At 45.5% G+C, this 19,387-nt stretch overlaps 1 long non-coding RNA gene across 4 annotated transcripts in view; it reads right to left on the bottom strand.

The window, feature by feature from the left end:
* The window catches only part of LOC146207324 (uncharacterized), a 445,418-nt gene that overhangs the window by 208,292 nt on the left and 217,739 nt on the right, over positions 1-19,387 (bottom strand). For all 4 annotated transcript variants that reach the window (XR_014703320.1, XR_014703319.1, XR_014703321.1 and 1 more), the window contains one exon: positions 18,034-18,151. This is a non-coding gene — a long non-coding RNA (uncharacterized LOC146207324). The remainder of the gene's footprint in view (positions 1-18,033; positions 18,152-19,387) is intronic.

Raw genomic sequence — 19,387 nt, 5'->3', positions numbered from 1 at the left:
TGAGAAAAATGCTTAGAAATTCTTTTCCGGCTGGTAATTTATGGTTATGACGTCAACACTGAAAACAGCTCTGTTATCGCCGTTTTGATGTAAATGGCGGTTTAGGCTAGCCTCCAAGGTTCGTACTCAAAAGCGCTGTAGGCGCAGCGCAAATGCCTTCTGAATTCGGTAGGTGGCGGTGTGTAGACATGCCTATATTTCACGTTTTGTGTGTGTCCAGGTGTACAAGCTGCGTTCGTTTCGGCTCATTACGACTTTCTGGCGTGAATGAGTGTCAGCATCTTTGTTATCGCACACCGCTTATTACAATAGAGCACAAAATGTGTGATTATCTGAGGACTTGCAATTGCTTCGATTTCAGTCGTTAAGGCACACAGGTGTTGCGTATAAATATATCGCTCCTCCAGTGATCCCCGCAGGCACATTTTGACGATTCTTGTTAGCCGTTCCCTAATTCTTCCCGCCAGAAAACTTAGTCAATAACGTTTCACGTTACGCTCTGGCTAGCTCAGTAATCTTGCACAAACGCAGGTTTCTTGCATGCATGTTCGTTTGAATAGAATTGTGCAGCAATGTTTGGCACATTGTCTCGAAGGTCGCAGTTCTAACATAATAGAAATGTCATGGGGTTCCAGGCCTTGGCCAGAATCTCCTGAACGTCACGAGCAAAGCATCAGCGGTAATGTGAGGACAAGCTCAAGAGGAACTGCTTTGTTCAAGTGAAAAAAGCAAATATAGCTGCTACAGCTGCATCAGTAGAATGGTAGGCCGCGGCAGGAGGGGACACCTGAGGAACCTGGACGGCGAAGTCGACACAAGCTAAGATGTCTGTCGCTCACTCATACTGAAGCACTGACACAAACTGTTAAGCCACTTTCTCTTTAGAAAGTAAGGCATCAAGCTCTTGACCGACGGAGTAAGTTAGTGAGGCTTCAAGCAACAACAAAAACAAGTCTCTGCCTGTGCCACTTCAATTGACTGATCGAGTATAGATCAGTTTCAAAACAGGGAGATTTTACGTTTAATTGTCGATGACCTGGGTGACTTTACTTCGGATAAGGGTGTGCAAAGCTCGCTGGGGGATTCGCTTTCCTTCTGCGCTGTCTATCAGCTATCGTGAAAGTGTTAGTCACTCGTAGGGTTTAATGGCTGACTGTCCGCTACACTACTGGGCTTCGACACCCCTAAAAATATACATATAATATGGTAAAGCTGCTTAAAAGTAATAGAAAATAATATGCCTCTACCCGTGCCAAGAAGATACACCAGCCGTGCCCAACTGCTTTTACTAACGGTTCCCAATACGACGTCTAGTCCCGTTCGCATGTGACCCTCTATCAGCTGTCTTCTTTCCTACCGCTCGTGAAGCGCCAATCTTGAACAGATGTATTACGCGAAGTACTTACAGATTGTTTGTCGAAAAAGCCCTCATAATTGCTGCTGCCGTCGCCGTAACGCAAATTGAGAAAAATGGTGTCGAGGAAAATAGGCACGTTATCTGATATCACAATTGTGACGCAACCGCACTTTCTGCAGCATTCAGGATGACATCATACCGTATCACTTCCAATAAACCGTGGATCTCTGAGTCAATTTGAAGGCTAGTTGGCGATAGGGACTAGAATGGGTGACATATGCACCTCTGACAAGTGTAGGTTTCGTGCACAAAGGACCTCGCGACGGTGCAGCTCCGACTCCCATACTTCTGGCAAAAGAAATCGGAGGTGTGGTTCGCCCAGGTGCGGGATACTATTCATTGCATCACTTTAGCGATGCCTTAATTCTATCGCCTGTTGTTCATGGTGTCCCTTAAGGCTGATCAACAAGTGGCCGACGTCATCGCTGGACCCTTGAGCGGGGGGCCCCTTAAAGCCGATCTTAGTACCTCCGTGGTCCAGTGTAGGTAGGCGCCACATAAGATTAGCTCCATCTTGTCTAAATATCCAACCGCCCGCTTGTGTTTTATGCCATTTCTTTTCATTTTATTACAACCAAGCTCAGATTAATTAAACAAGGTAGGGGTATATCGTATATAGTGAGAAATCATAGAACACAAAGTTAACAAAGCACAAAAAGGCTAAACGAAACAAGGCAATGCAGAACACCGAACACAATAACAAAATAAAGAAACTAATATGAATAGAATAAACTAAAAACGATCATAAGCGGTGAGAAACCAAAATTATTCTGTAAAACGAACAACCACACAAGGAGCAAACATTCGTAGAACGCGAAGGACTGAAAACAAGATAACTGTCTAGAAGGCAAAACTATGTGTCGAGAATCAGTTTCAAGATATTGTACCAGTGGTGAGCAAAATGAGTTGTAATTTGGTATTAATGCGATTTCGGTCCGACCGCGATTTCTCTCTACCGACGGAGGTTTTTCCGAAACGAAATCTTTGGAATTATTGTTCAATGATTGAACACTAAGGTTCTCATAGGTAAAGGCCTACTGTCTATTTTGTAGTGAAATACCGAGTTCGTCTACTTTCCATCTTACCGCTGTCTCTTTGATGAGCTTCTTATATGCTAATTTCTCTGTGCTAAAAATGCAACAACCAATCAGTGCCAACGTTCCCAATTTCTCGATAAGCCTACAATGTTCCACAGTCGTAGTCGAACCATTCGGGAAGAAAACGCATGGCGTCTTAGAAAAAATACAACACGGCAAAACGAAAAGGGAACGCTTCAAAACGCGGCGTTTTAAACCCTAGAAAGAGCAAGGGCAGGGGCCGTGCGGCCACCGAGCCTGCCGCCCAACATGCGCTGTGTTTGGGCAAATGAGAGCTGAACACGCAACGGCGGCAGTGCAGGCGGCGCACATCCTCCGCTCGTTGTTAAAGGCGGAAACGGTACTAGCTGGTTAAAAGCGCCTAAGCAGCACACGCCAGCGGGCTGTTATGCATGCCACTGTGGTAAACGGGCCATGTTATTACGTGCACAGACCCGAACGAGGCAAGCGCCATTAACCTGACGTCGCCGCGTAAATATCGTCCAAAGCGCCAGCCGGAACGGCTTGGCAAGCCAGGCTCCGGTGCGAGACACTATTGCTCATTGCGCGATCTTGCTCTCTGTGCATACACTTAACACCGGTTTGGTACAAAGACATCACCGGCTTTTTATCTTGACGATCTAGCTCGTGGCTAAATGTTTCGTCTGCAGCGACCGATCCGCGGAAAGCGGCGGGATCGTGCCACACAGGCAAAAGAAAGGAACCCCGACGCGTGAGAAGGTGGAGCGGGTGAAGGACGGGAGAAAAGGAAAATGCTTTCTCAGAGGTTTGAAGCTAGCTGTTATTTTCTGTTGCTTTTTTAAGGTAATGGTGGGCGCGTACACATTTCGGCTGACGCTGATAAAACTTTATTCGCAATAAGTGGGAGGAATAGGGAAAGTCAGCTCGTGCCGCAGTCCGTGGAGACCTTTGGCAACGCAAGCCCATTCGACGGCCTTGAACGGAATGACAGGGTCATCACTGGACCCTAGAGCTTGTGCCAAGCTTCTTTAGAGGGATCAGGCAAGAGCGCTGAGCGCACACATTTCGGGCAGTTGGACGCTTTATTGCCGGTTTACCTTCTTTTTCGTACATTCTTCATGGGCAAATGTTGGCATCCCTATTAAAAAGCTCAGTTTAACGCTGAACTCTGGCAGTCTTTTCGCTTTTTCTGTTTTGTTTCTCTGTGCTCAAGGTTCGTGCTATTTCACCGCATTCTATGATTAACGAAGCGGAGTTTACGGTGTGTAATAAGAACGGTGATTAGCTGTAAATTCTAAGATCTTGGTCGGGATGCATAATTCCGACCGGGTATAGCACAGCGATGTAGACTTCCAGAATTTGTATTTATCTGACCCTAGCCAGCTATCCTTTTGATTCCGAGAAAAAAGAGAAGTCCCCAACAAACAGTTCACAGGAATGAGCAGCTCACATCTCTGCGATTGCAGACTATATAAAATGAAGGATCACTAGCACTCATGCTTTAGGGCGCGGATGTGTGCTTAAACGGCCCACGTGTTTCTACATAACTTTAAATATATTTATCATGCCAAAAAAGTGACCACGACGTCACTCGGGTACAATTCGGCCACAAAGTCGCTAATCAGCCCATAAACAGGCGCTATACTGGGCAGTCACCTAATGATAGCTCTGGCTGAGCGAAGGGCTGCTGTCATGCATTCCAGGATCCATGCTCTACAGTAATACTTAGCAAATGTAAAAAAGTATACAAAACATTGGACGTCAAAACATTCGTAGCTTAGGGGTACAGCAATGCATTATGAGAAGGTGTTACTATATGCATAAGACAACCGAGTCATTGCTCTCCTGTGTGAAAATAGAACTGATTTCTCTTGAGTGTGTGCTTCATTTACCATCGTTGATAAATAGAAATAGGTCACCAAATTGGCTAAATATTAATTCACCAGCCCGTACTGTCTAAGAGCGGGAAAATGAAGAATTGCAACGCGCTCTTTGCGTGGCTTGCTTTCAAAGCGAAACTGATATTGGCTCGCCTCAGGCATGAGCGGTGTCGTTGCCGTAAAACACGTGACAATCGCGTTTTCGGTTAAACATCCAGTCTTTTACGCTGTATTTTGGATATCGCTGTGTCCATCAACTTTCGTTCGAGTGCCCGTCGTTCCACGCGAGAGGCATGGCATACAGTCTGGCGCGATTTGAATCTTATCGACCAGCCTAGCGCTCCACGCATCTAGCGGCCGGTTTCGGAACAAGAAATCACGATTTTGCGTTATTCTCTCCATCGTTCATTGTTCTATGCTAAAACCATGCCCCGCGACAAACTACTCACTACCCTTTATTTTTATTCTAAGCTTTTCATTCGCTGCAATAAATTGCGGACTTTACCTCATTTCTTCGCAGACAAGGACCAAAACTCAGCGGAAATATGCCACGCGCAATACAGACACTTTCTGTTCGCTAAATCAGAAGAAAAATAAATTAAAAGGATACTCGCCCAGAAGAGAGTAGCAGCTGCATTAGAAACAGCAAACAGAGTGAGGAAAACAGGCCTGATGCCTTTCTGGGCTATAACGCTGTTCATGGTCTCGGTCGACGCTCACGCGATAACCTCAAATCGCGCTAGACTGTACGTGCTTGAAGCCAAGATTTCAGCCGCCACATGGATGCTAGACAAGTAGTTAGCTGCTACATCAAGATATCTCACAGGTAAAAAAGATAGAAACACGGGGGAAAACGCATAAAGAGGATGGCCTCACAAAAAAGGCAAGCCGCTCGCGAGCCTCCCTTGCACGAGTCGAAGGGATTAACCACCAAGGTACTAGAAAATCGCTGCTATACCCTCTGGTACAGTATTTGCCAAACGTTTATAGAGCCAAAGAGTTTGATTCGTATATAGCTACACGGTGCGGACCGTAATGCATTCCCAGCGTTCCAGATCTCCTGAAAGTGCGAATATTTTTTGCCGTATACTCTCTCAAACGGGAGGAACTTCTACGAAGACTAAAGAAGCGTCACTACACGACTTAAGATGAGGCCACCTGGGCTTTAAATGTTTGACACAGACTGTGAATTAAAGCATCCACTGCCATATGGCTCATAATTCCTCAGGATAGCAAGCCAGCTGATTTACGTTAAAACGCTTAGTCACTAAAACGAAAGTAATCATGCGATGTGCGAACCAAATTTTAATCGCAATAGATGCAAGTGATTATACCAGGCTGGAAATTAGTTCGTCAATACATATCTGCCGAGTAAAAGTAATCTCAGCGCTAGCTACACTTTACCCCATCCGCCAGAATCATCGTCCGTAATATTTTATCTCAAAGGCACGTAATTGGTAGGAGCTTTGGGGGAGCTGTATTCTTTTACCGCGTTAAAGTAACTGAAGAAAGGTAGCAGAAATGAGAGCCTTAAACGCGCATTCTGATAGCGAGACTGGTACGCCCCGAAAATTTGATTCTTTCTAATTACCAAGATTAGATATTAGCAAATAAAGTGGAACATTTTTACGACCTTATAACACGCTTTGTAATCCTTCCACGGGGCTTTCCTGCGTGTTAGCTACGTACTGGGTGTTTTCTTTTGCAATTCGCGCAGCGGATGTGTGAGAACGTTCAAATTAACTTATCGGTTTCTTGGCGCGCTTTTCTCAGATCCGCACTGTTTTAAGGTTCAAAAATATGAATCAGAATAATTAGCACGGCGTGTGCGTGACGCTTAATGATCAGGAAAACCCGCTATCTCTTTGCCTTTAAAATTAGCGGTCGTTAAACCGATCGACCGCCCCCTCCCTTACCACATCGCCAGCCATAAAGCGCAGCGTTTGAGTCAAAGGCAAGAGCCTCGCTCCATTTGGGAAGACAAAAAACACAAAAAGACTCAGGAAAAAGCAAAGAGCGCAAGGCGCCTTTCTAACATCAATGGCAAAAGAGAAACCGTAAGCAAGCCACAAGGAGCACTGTATACGATTTTTCCTTACTGCTGGGCCCCAGCCGTTCGCGTGAATTTCCAATGCGCGGGTGGCGTTCATAATTTCACAGGTTTCTGTAAACGTTTGCGACCGTCTCTTCCAGATTTATACGAAACATGGAAACGATGTTTTCGCTTCGTTTTGGCAATATACGTGCTGAGGTGACCTAAGTAGAACTCTTGGCGGTTGTCTTCTTGCCTGTCTTTAACAATTATTGTTCCAATTATAGCAGTAGTCAAGTGCCCCAGTGAGGTTCAGAAAACAAATATATGCATATGAAATTTTCAGAAATGCACAAATCTAGGTTTTCTTTTTTTTTTTTTTTTTGCAGCAGTAATTTAACTGCTGCGTTTGTCGCCCGGTCCCTCTGTTTTGTTCATCTGCGCTGAAGCAGCGAATGGGTGAAATATTCACTACGTCTCATCATTCAGAAAGAAACACCATTCCGGTGAAATCGTGAGAGAAAAAAGGAAAAATTCCTTTTTTTGTTCTTTTTTTTGGACACATGAGAAAAGTGTGTGGCTCTTGGCTTATGTGCCGTACGCTGCTTTACGCGCAGAAGATAGAATCACCCTACACGGGCAAAAAAAAATAAAAAATACGCAGCTACAATACGTAGTACACAACAACAAAAACTCGCAAACAAATACGCCTCTCTGATAGGGATGGCTGACAGCCCTGCTTGTGAACGATGTGGCGTTGATGAAACGATTGAGCACCTCCTATGTGACTGCCCCGCTTTTGCAACTGAACGACTTACGCTGCGTGCTGCATTGGATCGTCTGGACGCTCACCCCTTAACGGAAGGGAAGATCTTGGGACCATGGACACAAAAGTCATCTGCGCTCAAAGCCTACAAGGCACTTCGCTTTTTAAGAGACTAGGCTGATTGACAGACTGTGACTTTCTCACCTCCTCTCCTCTTCTACCCCCCCCCCCCCCCCTTTAATATCCTGCCCCGCTAACCCAGTGGAGGGTAGCCAACAGGAATTCATTCTTTCTGGTTAACATCCCTGCCTTCCGCCCTCCTTTTCTTCTCCTCTACTTAAATTTCTTAAAAATAAAATATTGTGGGTCACTCTATCGGAGGAATCACCACAAGCAGTACCACGTGTTGCTATCCCATGCGCACAGCTATCCTTGTCACCAAATAAACGCTCACTTACATTTCTAGTGACGTCAGTAGTAAGAACTGCATGGTAACCATGGTCAGATATGGCATTTATGTAATTTTCAAGCAAAGTCGTCGCGTACTACACTCGTCTTGGCTTTTCGCTTTCTCTCATCCGTTGGTGCCGCACGTTTTAGGCCACGCCGATGAGGCGAGTATCAGAAACTAGTATGCAATTTTTTATACATGCACCGGCATTTATTGTGCAAGAAGAAACAATGAAGCCTACAAAAGAAGCTATGGCACTGCGTAATATGCACGTATGACGGAATCATATGTGAACGCGTACAATTTGGGAGCCTATGTTAAACACCTCAAGTTGTTCGGCTTTGTGGACAGGAAAGTGCAGTATCTAATTCGTCGGTGGAAATCTACACTTACACTCAATATATCCATACCATAGGAGGTACGTAAGTCAGAGACAAACTTTTGCGGGACTTGACTTCGTGGAAAAATATTTATTTCTGCGTGACTGGGCAAACATAGTGAATGACATGCACGCCCCATTCAGAGAAAATCTATCACATGAAAAACTAGCGAGAGAACGAATAAATAAATGTTTTTCTAGAAATCCGCATTCCGGAAGGTTTTTTTTTTCTCTGACTGGTCCATATATCATCAGTTTGAATCCCTGTCCCTAACTCAGTTCAGTTCAGTTTGAATCCCTATCGCTAACTAGCCTCCACGTTAACTATAGTACATAGAGGCCAAATGAAAAACGAAATAGTTTGACGCCATCCTGAATGCTTCGCAAAGAATGTATGCGTCACAAGTTTGATACGAAACCACGTGCACATTTTTTCCAACAAGTTTTTCTTAAAATTGGTGTTCGGCGTCCGCGACGCCAAGGACGGATTTTCAACCTGGCAAGCTTTATAAGATTTCATTAATAAATCGACACCTGCCCTGATGGTAAAATTTGTCATCAAATCTGTCATCGTTTTACGAAGGTGACAGTTTTACGAACTATATATTGCTGGTTAGCTAGCAAGCATAAAAATGTGACTTGTTTGAATATGTAGTGTGACAAAATTAATAAATAGAAAGAAATCAGCGTGAAATATAGTCGTTCGGGAAAAAAAAAGGAATTGATGTGGTTCAGCCCTGCTGAACCCAGTTACCGATCGCAAACTCTGTAGGCTTCGCTCTGGGCTACATCAGTGGGATTGTATGATACAGCCTAACGCTTGCGACAAAGTGTAGTCATCGATGGCCACGGCTTGACTGAGGAAGCGAGGCGCAGTTAAGTAGCTTATATACCCTCTGTAAACAACAGTCATGCGGCGAGGAGTGCGAAAGTTTCGATCCAGGGGCGAGACTGAAGAGGAGATCAAGGCGCAGTTGGTGGTCACGTGACTGCGAGTGCCTCGCAATCACGTGAGTCGCAATCGCAAGTCGAAAGAGCGAGATTGCGGCGCAGTTGAAACTGGCTCATGTGCAGTACCTAGCTTGAGCAGATGAATGACCTTGCAGAATGGTAGAGATTATAGCTTGCGTTCTAAACGTTTAGTGAGGATTCGTTGGAGAAAATCTCGCAACCCTTTTCAGCATCTTCTCTTGCTTTGTTTAATCATTAGGAGGGACAAAGCACGTATTGCACTACTAAGTCCAATACTGCTCCTGAAAATTCCCCTAGCCACTATCCACACAAAAACAGAAACACTATCACCTGTCACTGAAGGGTCGTTACCGACACGGTAAAGTCAACGTTTTGTTATACATGCGGTGTCTGTATATAACCGGTGCTTCTTAGCAGCCGGTATACCATTATCGCTCTGAGACTTTACACAGATGCCGACGATGCTAACGTCGTGGACTCCGAAGAATGAAGGCCGCTGCGGCACTCTGAATGCTATCAAATTTAACGTTTCTTCATTCAATTTTAGTGCGGAGAATAACCGATGAAGTACGCGCGCGGGGTGCTGGATAGAGGCGCGGCTGTTGGAGACTAAAGAAACTCACGGAGACGAAAGTAACGACGTATACTTTGGTTAAGCGTGAACAAAAGACTAATGTTTATCTCGACGCGAATGCACCAAAAGGTTTGGGCTCATCCATGGTTGCCAGCAGGCACATTGAAATCCGCTGACTTCAGCGTTTCTGCACACTCTCCCCCCAATGAGCTCGAAACACATTCGTAAAGGGATTTAGCGGGTACAGCAATTGCGCCAGTCTTCTTGAGATGGTCCCCTAGGTAGGTGCACCATGCAGGCTCTAGTGTGCCCATCATGGCTGAGAAGCACATCAACAACCACTTGCCCGATTTTCCACAGCTGTCTTGGCAAATGAGGCTGGTGGACTAGGACGAGAGTTCCTGTTTTCAAGGCACTAGATGAGCTTGGCACAAAACAATGAGCGGAGCGACGACAAGTCAGGTACTCTCGCTGGTATACTTACGGCAGAAGTGATCAGCCAAACTCTGGTGGTATCTCCAGCGTCTAGTCAGTTGACCAGGTGAAGCAGATGCTGGTTCTATGCTACTGGCCGGGGGCAGGAATGTTAAATGCTTTCCCACGAGAAAATGAGAGATGAGGGGCTCCGGCTCGTCAGCTTCTGTGGATACGTAGGTTAGAGGTCTTGAGTTGATCACGGCCTCTATTTCTGTTAAGGTCGTAGTGAGCTTCTTGATAGCACAGAAGCTGTTTCCTCAAACTGTCTTCAAAGAGTCTTCACTAAGCGAACTATTCTTCGCAGAATCCTTCCTTCTCAACGAACTGCTGTAGCCTTTTCGAATTTGAATTCCATTTTTGAAGGCTCATGCTTGCTGCTTCCATTAGGCTCAAGGCCTCTCGATAGAATTCTTTAGCTTATTCTTCTTCTGTTTCTGTACCTGTTATTCGTCGAGATAGAAACTTTCGGCAAGTGTCATTGTTCGGTAAGTACACTCGTTAATAGCATGGAGACGATGTATTGTCGCGGCGAGTAAGAATGGACTACTGGTCACTCCGAACGGAACCTTTGTCATTTTCCAAGCTTCTGGTGGAGGATTCGGTCGTTTCCTTGTTGGCAATTGCTCACATTAAAAGAAACGCACAGCATCACGATTTTCCTTTTTCAAAGCGATCTGCAGAAACGCCTTTTCGATATTTGCAATACGTTCGATGCGGTGCGTTTGGAAATTTAGCATCTTGGCCGGGATATCCGGGTTTAAGTTCTGTCCTGGATCTAATGCTTCGTTGAGTGCCACGCAAGCTACATCGCTCAATGACGCGTCAGAAACCACTCTCATCTTCGTTGACAGGCTGTCGGGCCGAAGAACAGCTCAGTGAGGCATGTAATATATACTCTGTCCTCAATTTTGCTGATTTCATTATTGGGAACCCTCTCAGCGAGTCTGTTCGAGGTATTGATGAACGGCCTCATCGTACTCGGCCAGCATTGCCTCATCTTTCAATAGCTTCTGCGTGAGGCTGGCTAAGCGTTATTTCGCAATTCCTTCATTTTCAGCAAGACGAATGTTCACGGGCTTCCATGAAAGAGCTACTTCGTACCTTCCGTTGATGAGCCTCATAGAAGAATCAAAGTATCGATGAACCTCTTCGTGTCTTTTCTTTCGCAGAATGGGTTTGACAATGCCAATGCTTTCAAGCTCCCAGAAGGACCTAAGCTCAGTGGCCAATTAACCGTTGTTTTCAGGTACACTGGTTCGGAGAACTGCCACGGTTGTCCTGCCGTTGCTGCAGGATATAGCTCCCAGAAGAGTTCATCCGAAATGTGTGGTAATTGCCCCTAGACCGTCTTGTAGCTTCTGCACTTCGCCAGTGACTGATGTCCGGTAGTAGTCTGCTCCGATGAGAATGCTAATGTAATTTCTTGCTAACTGTGCAGGTGGCAAAGTAACGTCTTGAAGCTCGGTCACGTTCTGTCTGACCTGTTGAACGACATCTTTACGGAGCAAAAGCTCATCATAACAAATTTTAAGTATTTTCAAGGCCTCCAGAGAATGATCTCTTCAGTCGTGCTGGCCCCTCAACCAAATTCTAACTCGTCTGCGGATTTTTTTTTTTTTTTTTTGATAGCACTGCCTGATCCACCGAAAGAGTAGATGGTTATATTGTGAAAGAAGGCCAGATCGAGACGCCAAAGTCGTGGCGGCAAGGCAAGGTACGCGGTGTCAGCGTTTTAATCTGATGGTGAAACCAGGTTCGAGCTGGAGCCGGCGCCGCAGGACGATGACGATGGTATGCACAAAAGAAAGAAGGAGATCATGGTATGTACAAATGAAAGAAGATCCGTGGAGGGCTCACAATATCTTCATCGCCCAGTATCTCAAGCTGCAGTTGACGTGAAAGTTATTCTGTAACAAATGTTCGTTGATTTCCACCATAAAAAAGTGCACGAGCAAGAACTCTTCGCCGGCTATCCTCTGCCCAGGCCTGTACTGTCTGCAGTCGCACAGTGGACGTCATTTTTGCCTTATTGTTTGTCGCAGAGTGCAACTCAGTCCCTGTGTCATCTGAGTGTTATCTGAACGTGTATCTGACCTTTTCCAATTTGGGTCTCATATCGAAGTGATATGCCTCCTTCCACAACTTCCACATTTAACTCCTTTGTTGCGACACTGCTTAGAAGTGTGTCCTCTGATTGCGCACCGGAAGTATCGGTCGGCTTTCTGTAACTTTTGTTTTCTTTTCTTCCAAAGAAAGTGATTCTTAGCATTCCTGAGTAACATGACCTTTCGATGCTGTGAATGCACAATCTTCGGACTGCTTCGGCTGAATTGTTAACAATGAACCTGCCGATCCTTTTGGAGTGTTCGGTCATTTAGAGTTCTGAACCTTTCATTCTCTTTTCTGGTTTTGTTACTGTCCTTGCTCTCCCACTGACCGACTTGAAGTGGCTTCTCTCGACTTCCAAATTCAAGAATTCTAGGAAGCTATCTTCAGATTGTCATTCGTTTTATCTGAAGATCGGCATTTGTGAAACTCGACAACGAAAACATTAGGTAGCACTATGAACAGTGCGGAGCACATCATGGCTCCATAACTACTGCTATGCACTCCAAGAGTCGTTAGAGGTGCCATATTACGCTGTAAGCGATCATAGAGTCATCGTAAAGAGCTCACCTCGTTTGTGTTGCGTACTGGTGGCAGGTCAAGCAGCTGTATGAGATGTTCTTGAATCCGGACATCGGGCCGACTGAAGCGCTCCTTGAGGTCTATTGCGGCGTTGTAATTTTCTCCCGTCGCCTGAATGCCATCCACAGCGAAAAATGCTTTCCTGTAAGAGTTGAACGCAGGTAGAGAAATTTTTCGGAGTTGGTGAGCGCAGCGTTATCGTGTACAGCGTGCTGAAACCGTTGCCAGAAGGGCTGCCATTCTGTAGTGGTACCACCATATTCTTGAAGCTCCAGATTCGGCAGTTTAACCTTTGATGCATGGCCGTTCTCATCTTCCTTTGGAGGACAAGTCGATCTCTCGGCCAGTGATTTTTTTAGTTGAGCCACTTTCAGTTCCTGGTCCAGCTTCACCATGTACTACGTAACGATCTGGTAGCTCATCTCGACGGTGCGAATGTAGTCTTCTTCAGCGTCGCTGTCTGGTACGGCTCCTTCTACAGCTGCATCTACTTCTGCAAGCTTCGTCTGCAGCGCACGCAACTAGCTGGCCAACAAAGTGTTTAGGCCTTTTTCGTCGGCATCGCTCTAGAGGGATGAGTCTGTGTCCGCGAGCAGCGTCGTCACCTGTGCTCTCAGAGCAGCCCTCTTCGGTCTGAGGCGTTTCTTCGTTGCATCTCCGGTTTCTTGGCGGGGAAGCTTCGCTAGGCTACGATGCGCAGTTGCGTCCGTGGTTGTGTGTCTAGGTGCGCTCGTTTTCTGGCAAGCTTACGCTGGTACGGCGACTCACTCGCTAAACGCATGTGGCCCGCATTGCTTCTTGCTTTAGTATGTCATCCGAAGAGAAACTAGACCAACAGTTCCCGGGTTTCGGCATCAAAATAAAGAAATTCAAGGAGATGAAAGTAATGACGTACACTTTGGTTGAACCAGGTTTCCGTTTGTACATGGTTGCATCAGGCACGTTGAAACCCGCTTACTTCGGAGTTTCTACAGAGACCGACCACTTCACACCCCTGTAGTGGAAGCAACGTTTTAGGAGGCGAAGAGTGAAGTAGGTAAATGTTATCGAGAGTGCTAAAGTCGACAGAAGAAATAATTGAAGTGCATTCAGATGGTATGATACGATGAAATGTGTAAGCCAAATGCGCTGAAATGATGGTGAATATCTGTTCTGCGAAATGCCACTGCCTCAAATTCAGGCCAAATATTTCGCTTTGATTTGCTCTTCTAAGGACATAATGCTTTGCGTTCGTTACATTTTCACTGTCTTTTTCTACATGGGTTAATTTGACTATGTAACATTTTTTTTTTTGGGAATTCTAAATACTTGACATTTAAAATTCTCTCCTCAATTTACATGCTGCATTTGATTAATCGATGACATTCGCCCCCTGAGGTGATCGCGGCTTTTGGCGCCGCTTGCCTTCTCTTCGTACTTTGCGCTCACTCGCTTGTGGGTGTCCCTTAGCAAGCCTCCGGAAATGCAAATTTTCCCTCTAGGCCATCTTCAGGAGCCGGTTCTCGTGCTCTGGTTCACTCGGCGGCCACTCAGACAAGCGCCGGCATTTAAATATAAAGAAACTCAAATCGCTTACCCTCTTGAATTGATCAAGGCCGACATCTGCGCTTTAAATATCTTCGCCCTTACTTTCTTCCAGGGAATACAAGTCCCGTGTTGCGGCGGTTGGAAAGCAGAAAACGGACTTGTATTCCACGCGTAGCTCTAATTCCTACGGCGCTGGCCTTTCCTCCCTCCCCCTGCAGCTGCTCCATCTCTATGGTTTTCCGTGCGCTCGAGTGTCTATAGGTAGAGAGACAAAAACGTGGTATCGCCTTTATTAAAACGCAGTGGAGAGATCTACAGGCGAAATTCTCCCGCCGGGAATCATTAAGAGATGGAGAATACGGAGCCTCGAGCGAGATTCGCGTGTTGTTTCCTAGCTACCGCCTGAACGCCTTGCCGTGGCTCGCGGGTTCGGCGATCGATGTTTCTTCGTCCGCCTCCTAGGACAGCTGGACCGTCAGGAATGCATTTGAAGGAACAACATCACAACTGTTACCAGACGCCTGCTTTAAATGACGTATCCCAATTGGGATACGTCATTGTTTGTAACAAATAATTGGGATTACCTGTGCATTCCTTTCGCTGGGAGAAGCGTTGTGCTCCCCGCGTCTACTGTCGAGTCGAATTTGTGTCGCTGTATTTTGTGCAGCGTAATCACATAACCGTGGTTTCCACGGCATTTGAACGAGGTATCGTCTCCGCCTCGGGCAACGTCGGTCTAAGCGTACATAATGAAGCCAAGAAGTTCCACCTGAGCGTGATAGGCCAATCACAACCGGCTGAGCGCTCTCCAAAATCTACTTAATGTGACGCATTCTGGCGGACTGGGTTAGAGGTCGCAGCGCGCTGCAGCAACCTCTGAACTTCCCTGCGGACAAGGCTGAGAAGTATCGCGCGCTGAGGAATCTAGCGCCGGTTGCCGTGTGACGCGTCATTGAATGAACTGAGTGTCGAAGAAGGACATGTATGTGACACGACCATGTTTAAGGACACGACGGACAGAGAGCAAGACCAAAGAATCAAGGGATGTAATTCACAGTAGCACAGACACAATACAGGGACACAATACAGGGACACACAGGAGCCCAGCTCCTGTCGAGCTCGTTTCACACCTTCGTGCTGCTTGGTCGAGAGGCACAATGGTGTGACGCTGATGCTGCGACATCAGGCGTTTCAATAATAAAGCTCCGGTGAACCGGCTATGACGCACAAACTTTTTGAGGCTCCGCTGGCTTTCCATTCGTTGGTTCAGCCGGCAACATAGAAGCATAGTCGCTTAACGCCACGCAACAACGGTCGTTTTCAACGGGGATGCTTAAATCCTGCTGTTTTAAGAAGCAAGAGTGCACCCGCGGCACGTGTTCTCCTCCCCTGGGGTGACACTCTTTCCCGTCGTTTTCTTTCTTCGTGGCTTTTCGCGTGCCGACACGAACTCTGTGGGTTCTCACACACTAACACATTACATCTTAGAGCTTCCGTGTCTGTGATGAGTATAATTAAGAGATGCTGATAAAACATTTTCATTTGTTCACATGTAGCATATAGCGGCAGAGCGGGAACTAGAGCAGACATAATCTTTCTACTTCGGAAAAAAAGTAAAATGAAAATGTACAGGGATGCGTTATCTTTCTTTGGTATTTTGTTCGAAACTTGCCATTCAGTTTAACCTGTCGTTGGAGGATAGCAACTTGGGAGAAATTTTCAGGAGTGTTTAAGGCCATGATGTCCTCTTATCGTGAAAGTCCCGTATCAGTGGCATCATCTTCAAAGGTGGGTATTCTTAAACTTTTTTTAATGGAGGAAAAACCTACATATGCGTGTCGGCGACATGACCAACCACGTGTGAAGGTAGAAATATTACATGACATCACACAGTGTCTCTCACCTAATGAACTGTATCTGCAGCGAAAACTAAAGAAACTGCATATGTGGGCTTTTCTCCTCTAAACATCTAGCGTCGTTTTGCTGAGCTACAGAACATTCTTCCATTTGGCATGCACTAAAATCACACGCATCCTCGAAGCGCTGCCGATGAAGTTATGTGATGTTAGGAAGATAGTGAGAGACCGGAAAGCGTGGCGTGATATGGTCCATAGGGTCACAAAGAGTCGGACACGACAGAACGACTGAACTGAACTGAAAATCACACGGTCAAAATTAGAAATGAAAATGTTTTTTTTTTTCTTGGTGCAGATATAATAATGTTCCAGATTTCGCACAAAATTTCCTTTGCTTTCAGCGCATGACCTTCTGTTTTCATTATTTCCACTGAGTAATTCGCTCATCGCTCTTAAGATCAGAAGGTGAAAAATAAGAATGGGAAAACTGAAAGCGGTGGTCTCGCAATCACATTTAATTTCTTCGTAAGCGCCGCCGCGTTTAAAGAGATTGAACAGAGCGACAGAAATAGCCTTCTACAAACACGCATGAAGCCCAGGAGGGTCCCAGCTATTACCGGCAGACAAGGCCATTATCAGGACAGATCAAACACTGAAAATGATTCAGGCCCCCTCGACGTGGTCGAACGTTTTGGAAAAGACTCTGCACAATCTTCTATCGCACTCGGTTAGGCCGTCGCGCGGGACCATTTGGCAAGCTCGATTTGCCGGCCTTTTGCGGTTGGATGACTCCTCCCTCTGAACATCGAGCTCTGGGGCGATCGTCACGCCATTTACCCTCTCCACGAAATCACGAAGAGTAGCTACGCTTACTTACCTTTCAGCTGCAGCGATTAGCACAACAAAGCTTCGAATAGATAACATCTTCTTATTCGATAAAGCGTGCATGCAGTTACATGTCCAATGTCAAGGTAAACACAGCAAATACGTTATGCGCGTGGAATAAATTAATATTTCATATGTATTACAGGCAAGAGCACTTCGCGCTGCTTTCTCATCAGTGTTCCCGGGGCGTACGTACAATGCCCGAAAGAATTTGCAAGAGAATTTTGTTTCCGTGCAGGCTAATATGTTTAAGTTCAAAACGAACGGTCCCAACGCGAACTGCGATGACGCAGTCATAAATTTTACTACATTTATTGTAGTAAACGCAGGTGTTGAGAGGCAATGAGTGTTGCGTTCACCGAATAAATATAATTTCCGTGGAGCGTTGGGCAATCCCGATGGCCATGGCAACCACTTGGGGCGCTCGAATAAACGCTTGCGGGTTTACACTAATACGTCGCGACATAAAAGCCGCACAATGTCCGAGCATTCAGAATCTTTCTCCACACTCGTAGAATAGAGAATCACATCACGTAGAAAAAGCGTTCACAAATACATTTTTTTAGTTTTATTATCATAGCGCTAAACCAGTTAATGAAATGGTAATGAAATGAACGCACAAGTATATTAATAAGAAAGTTAAAAAAGCGCATTCGTGATCTTTACACTTACTAACCTGTAGCTAAGTGTAAATCGAGCATTCAACAAATCAAACGTCTTGACATTAATGTCAAGAAGTTCAAAATGCTAAAAGTAGTTTTCCGAACGTGACAAGAATGCACCTACGGTGAAGATTTGTGCTGCTGTGCTATGCCTGAAGAGAAAATTCCCATGGTGAGGCTTTAATGCTTAAACTTCACACAAAAATGCGAAATATATGCCTTAGTTAATGCGTATTCTCGAGCGAGTTGGTACGTATATAATTAGCAAGTATAATTCGCATGAAAGCAAGACATGGCAAAAATAAAAGAAACAGTGGGTTACTGCATAAATGTTCATCTGGAAAAAATTCACAATTTCACGAGGGCGCCACAAACATTCCTGGAAGCACGAACAATTTTTGCTGCTTACTCGTACAGTAGATTTCTAGTTGAGCACTTGTTCTTCTCCACCTCTCTCCTCTGGTTCAGTCTATACTAGCAATGGTCGTTTTTGTGCCCTTGAACCCACCATGGAGACTCTAGTAGAACTGTAAAAAAGAAGTCGAAAAAAATTACAGGGAGGAACAGCTTCTATAGGGTTTCAGTGATGGTATAAGCAAAAACCTCAGTAAGCTCCGATGCTTTTATCAGAGCTAGAAAGAAGGCGGGCGGGATGGACGGGAGATGGACGCCCGCGCGCAGTCTAGTCTCCAACGACAAAAGGAGATAAAAATGCACAAAAACACAATAAAGGAACGTTGCATAATTTGCAGTGCGCACAAAATAACGTTATTAGACACAGAAAAAGTTACTAGCAAGAAAAATAAAGTATTTCGTAGGGGCTTGGCACCAGCCAGAGTGGACAGGCATGCTCTAGAGTCTCACGCTTATAAAGCACCTTCAATGAAAGAAAATTCGACCACATGGTGCTGATTTGATAAGCCTAATTGTAATCGACTGTGAGGTAGAACATGTTTTATCCCGAATTAGAGCTTACTCTTTCTCAGAATAAAACATTTTACCTTAATGGCAGCAAGAGCACTAATAAGAAAGGAAAGAAAGTCACGAACGAAGCTCCTCAAAGCAACTTCTATAAGGCACTGCACGACGGCTGGAATCCCAGTGCATCCAGACGTGGAACTAAAAACTAGCGAAAGGCTTCCTAACCTTGTTCGCAGGCCAGACACGCTGAGCCCTGGTATTTTGGCGATCTTCCGAAGAGAGCACAATCTCCCGAGGTTTAAGCTCCGTCTCAATGGGCCCTTCTTCCCGACTTTCTCCCCATTCTGTCTGCACTACGCAGTGCAATGTTGCGTTTACTTTGGCTCCTGTCTCCACATGGCTTTTTTAGCATCTTTCTAGTTTTCTCCGCCACAAATGAATGAAAACTCGGACTGCAGGTGCAATGAATCTTGCAAGACAAGTGGCTGAAAAAGACTGGAGGGCAGAGACGGCCAGAAAAGGACTGGACAGGACGGGACGACAACGTAAAGTGGACAGAACACGCATTGATCCAAATCGCTCTTGTGTCCCCGCCCATTTCACTTCTTGTCACCGTCTCCTTTTTTGTTGTAAGAAAGTAGCCTTTTTGTTTAAATGGAACGTTTCCAGCTTCTTGCGCAAGAGATAAAAATAAAAGAAAGGAAGCAAGAGACTGCTGCATTCTCGAGAATTTTCCTTTTGGCTATGCTATTAATTTAATGACGGATGACGACACCCGGTGATGACGTCACAATCTCCCGGTATCCCACGGAGTCTTGTCAAGTGTGACAATTCTCACGGAT

Source organism: Amblyomma maculatum, chromosome 1 (genome assembly GCF_055883805.1).
Source record: "Amblyomma maculatum isolate TAMU_Amacu chromosome 1, ASM5588380v1, whole genome shotgun sequence".
NCBI lineage: Eukaryota > Metazoa > Arthropoda > Arachnida > Ixodida > Ixodidae > Amblyomma > Amblyomma maculatum.
Note: the sequence above shows the minus strand (reverse complement) of the source record. Positions and strands in the feature narration are given on the sequence as shown.